This window comes from Humulus lupulus, chromosome 2, assembly GCF_963169125.1.
Source record: "Humulus lupulus chromosome 2, drHumLupu1.1, whole genome shotgun sequence".
In the NCBI taxonomy this organism is placed as follows: domain Eukaryota; kingdom Viridiplantae; phylum Streptophyta; class Magnoliopsida; order Rosales; family Cannabaceae; genus Humulus; species Humulus lupulus.
In genome coordinates, this window is record NC_084794.1 from 246881596 (window position 1) to 246887211 (window position 5616).

Sequence of the window (5616 nt, forward strand, 5' to 3'; positions counted from 1 at the left end):
CTGCAAAAGAGATATGGAAGAAGCTTGAAGAAATTTATGTGAAGCCTTGATTAACTAACAAAATTAATCTGTTAGAGATGTTGTATGGTTTTAAGATGGTTCCATCTTTATCTTTAGATGAAAATTTAGATTCTTTTAATCAAATTATTATTCGGTTGGGTAATGTGAAATATGTTGTAGATGAAGAATCCCAGGCAGTGATTCTACTTCGATCATTACCAACTAAATATCAAGAGGTGAAATCAGTCTTTAAATATGGCAGGGATCACCTCACTCTTGAAGATGTGCTTGGAGCAATTAAATCAAAAGAATTGGATCGAAATAAAGAGAATGATATTGATGAACTAAGAAGGCATTGGAAATGTGGCTATCAAGCACTTCGATTCAACAGTGAGGATGCTAAATCGTGGGAGATCTCAAAACAGGTTAATTACCTTTCTATCAAGCATGTATCATGGGAATCATCATAGATTGAAATTCATTGCTGCAACACACAACTGAAAGAGACCATTGGAGTATATACATGCTAACTTGTGGGGTTCAAGTTGTATTGGAACTCACTCAGGTAATCACTATTTCTTATCAATTGTGATGACTTTAGCAGATATGTTTGAGTTTATCTATTGAAAACAAAAGATGAATGTTTAAACAAATTTAAATTGTGGAAAACTGAAGTTGAAAATCAATATAATAAAAAACTAAAAGTTATAAGAACTGACAATGGCCTTGAATTCATCAATAAATATTTTGATTTGTTATGTTGTAAGACTGGTGTTGTGTGGCATTAATTCTTTTATAGGGTCCTTATCTTATTAGAATGTTCCATTGGTTAATAAGTTGAACACACGATCATTAACCAAACTCCAACCAATCTCTTTTACAATGAAAAAAATATTAATATGAAAATCTTAATAGTCAAAATCACTTAAGTATTAGCTTCAAATGTCTTACTCAAAGACCGGCATAACTTGTTGTTTATCAGACAATTAATTAAAAGGTATTAAAAACTCATCAAAAAGCTATTGTTAACACTTTAAATTGAAAAGGGGAAGGGATATAACTTGTTAGCTAGCTCCTAAATTGTTAACATTGTAAAATGTCAGATGTTATATCAAACACATTGTAAGCACACAACTAACACAGCTAAGTGAGGAACTATATCAAACACCTTGTATGCAAACAAATTATGATAATCTTCCTATGCAAACATACCCATAAAAGTTGTAAATATATTAAGTCATAACATAAAAATAGAGAAAATAATAAATTCAACCAAAATATATCTTCTTCGACTACAAACCTCGATTTTAGTTGTGGCTAGACCAAAAGTTTCAAAACCAGCTGGGGGTGACCGAAGACATTGAAGAGATGAGGATTGCAAAAGCAAGGTCTGCACTGACTGTGTGAATAAAAGATGAGCTGAGAAAAAAATGGTTGCTTCGTAATTTTGGGATAAGATAAGCTGGGTAGAGAGAAAACGTAAAAAAAATTGGTTTCCAAGACCTTGGACCATTAAAAACTACTAGTCATAACTACTACTTTTGGAGAAAGATACATAAGAAATAATATAACTTTATTGAAAACTCAAAATATTGTATCAAATACACGATAATATAAAATATGGCATGGGTACCCATTGTTTAAAAGAAAAACATAAACTTTAATTCAATTATGTAAAAACGAAATGCGGAACTGCAAAAGAGACATCTATATGCCATCCTCGATTGACACGCAGTCCACTCATTCCATTTATCCTCAACACACATGCCAAGCTTCCATGAATCTTTCTGCCTCCATATCTATTTTCCTGCATCACACTAAAAATAAAGCAGTGAGCCTAATGCCCAGCAAGGAAAATTTACTAATTAATCATATAACATAAAACATAAACACAAGACTATATCAAAAACATAAACTATAAAACATATATCACAACTCTAACCCATGTCCATGGTAAACATTGGGGTTTGCTAGATAAGCAACTATAAGCGTCAAAATACATTGAGGTTTGCTAGCTAAGAAACTATGAGCCCCAAGCAACATAAAAACATTGGGGTTTGCTAGCTAAGCAACTATAAGCCTCAAAATACATTGAGGTTTGCTAGCAAAGCAACTATGAGCCCCAAGCAACATAAAAGCATTGGGGTTTGCTAGCTAAGCAACTATAAACCTCAAAATACATTGAGGTTTACTATCGAAGCAACTATGATCCCCAAAGACTACAAAACATATTCATATATATCATAACATATCATAACATAACATATTATAACATAAACATAAACATATAAAATCTATCCTATTTTCCTTACCAACACCGGGATATTTGAAAACAAGGACAGGATTTGGAACACTCCTAAAACCAACAATAGAAAAAGGTGAGAATCTCTAAGAATGGAGATGAATATGAAAACTAAACCATCAAGAAGAAACTTACCAAGAAGGACCTTAAGTTTCAAGAACTTAAATACCTAATCAAGAATCATAAACAAGAGTTAGGATCTGAATAAAAGACAACTAAAGGATTATAAAGAACTGAACTTAAGGAATAGGAATACCCTGGTTTATTTTATATATTGATCTAAACCTCAACATCGAAATCACACTATATCTCACTTCCCAAATATTTAGAAAGCTTAGAATGATAAAGCTTTTATCCCAAACCCAAGTGTATCTCTCTATACTAACACTAGCACCTTGGAGGCTCTGATCAAGTACTTGAGGAATGAAGAAAATGGTTGAGCACTAAGTCCTATTTATAGAGTTTGAGGAGTGAAACTATCCTATTAAAAAAATACTTAAATCCTTAAATAAACATGATTATGACAAGTGTCATGCTCTTAGTGGTTCTCGAAGGTTCTAGAGTTTCTAGAACTTTCTTTTATAATTACATCCTTAAATAAACATGATTATGACAAGTGTCGTGCTTTTAGTGGTTCTGGAAGGTTCCAGAGTTTCTAGATCTTTCTTTTATTTAACAAAAATACTTAATTTCATTCTAACTATAATCCAAATTCAAATTTAAATAAAATAAAATCCTAACTTCTAACTTCCTAAATCTCGTAACTATAAACTCATATGTAGTAAAATCAACATAACTGGAGCTGTAGGATTCTGATTTAGACCATCTTTATATTGTTAGAAATATAATTCAATTATCTACTACTTTCTAGAAATACTATTTTTCGAAATTCATAATATAACTAGGTCAAAAATAGGTCAGAAGTTACAGTACCCTAAAGTTACGGAAAATCTATTTAATTATCTAAAAAACAACCTAATCCACAAATATCTTAACTAACCATAAAATAACAAACTCTAATTCCCTAGGCTGATTTCAAATTTAATAAGCCCAAAATCTTATTGGGCTTTATGTAGGCTCCATACATAACAATTTTTAATAATATCATAATTAATTTATTCTTATGAAATCACCCCATTTTCCACCAACAAGACTACTAATATCATAAACCTATACTATACTATAATGATCATAACTACTAAAAAAATTAAACCTTATGTTATAAATAATATTCTTAAACTATAGGTTAAACTTATAAAATTCATAACTGTTGCTACGAGTTTCCAACTAAGTCCTGACTTGAACCAAAATTCACGGAATCTAACATACTACTACTACTACTACTACTACTACTACTACTACTACTACTACTACTACTATTTAGCTAGTTAAGTAAATATTCTGGGACCCTACATAATGAACGAGATGACTATGGAGTTTCAAAATTAATTTTTTCATTTGGTTAAATCTTTTATTGCATCTTCCCTTGTATTGCCCAATAATTTAATTTGGTTTGTAGTTTATTAAATCTTTAAATTAAAATCAAATCAATGTCAATATAATTTGGTTTGTAGTTTTTTATATCTTTAAAATAAAATAAAATTGATCTCAATTTATTGAGTGTTTGGGTAAACACTAAAAAGTTTTTAATACTGAATTTCCAATGTATTTTGAGGGAAATTTTGTTTCAGAAGACATTTTGTTGAAACAATTTTTTAAATTAGATTTTTTTCTGAATATATTAATATTAATAAAACCTTATTTTTTCTAAAATAAATTCCCAATTTTATTTATTATTTAGTGATTTTCTGTTAAATGTGATAACATTTTATTTTAACAATAACATAAGTATAACTTCACTTCTATTTAAATTGTTAATTTTTTTACTTATAATTTTTTAAACATGATTAAGTTATAGTTCTTTACACATTCTCTACAAGAGTAACATACTAAACTTTAATAAAAAAATAATTAAATAATATGTAATGAATATTATTCACATATAACCTAATACTTTAATTTATTACCACTGCAAGGTATATAATATTACAATCTTTTGTTTACTGGTAAAATTAACTTAAGAGAAAATGTCGTGTAAGTATTTAATTCCACCCAAGTAAAAATATGAAATTGTTGTAAATTATGCTACTTAAAATTTCGTCCAATCTCGAAGGATCTAGACTCCTGTCGAAATTTTTGGCAGACTGCATAATATTTGTTTGATATTTCAACAAATCTCGAAGGATCCAGTCTCCTGTCGAAATATTTGTCAGATAGCATAATATCACACTTGCAATTTCTACCAATATCGATGTGACAAGACAGCAGCCGATTTTTTAAGCAAAGTGGTTTTTTGTGTTACTATGTATATAACCAGCACACTGAACTTGCATTTTTTGTCTTCTCCTGTGTAACACTCACGTGCAAATATTTATCTTAAAAAATCTTAAATTTTACCAAACCACCATCTCTGTCTTGTTTATAGGAAAATTACAATTTACTTATTGTAGGTTAAAAATAATGAAACCATGTAATAATATCATTACAAGGTGAACAAATGAATAAAATTCAACGATTTAAAATTATTTTTCATTTAGGCAACCCCTATGGAATAAAGTTTGAAATTATGCCTTTATAGAGAGTTAATTAAAATTTTCATATACATGTTAATCCTACACTTTACCCCAATATATGCCCATAATTTACATGTGACTCGTTGAAAACCAGCAAAATTTAAACACAGCAAAGTACTATCACCAAAAATTTATCATAAACGTTCCATGTAAATTATAGATATTAAAACATTCATCAAACATGCTAAATTTGGAGCATACCAAGTAATCATAATTCTAATTCTTTTGGGACAAGTCATTAGTTACAACTAACACAAACATTATGAAGATAGAAGTGAAGCCCAAGATTAAGAATGCTAGAAATATCTTATCAGTCTTTACTGTGTTGTTGTTTGTGTTAAGTTTGTCAGTTTCCAACCTTTCAATTTTCTCCATGTAATGACCCAACTACTCTAGACTTTGGACCATTAATGACTACTATACATAGACAATAACCTTTAAGAAAACTCACAAGTGAAATAATCATAACTTCATTAAAACTTGTAAAAACAAATGTTAAACTACATAAAATTTAAAGTAGGATATGGGATCCCATTGTTTTTAAAATAAAAACATAACATAATTTTAAATAAATGGATTACATAATAAAGTGCGGAAAATACATATAAAATTTAAAGAAACTTCATCCTCGAATCGAACGCTTGGTCCATCGATTCCATCCAGCCTCAATACACAACCCCA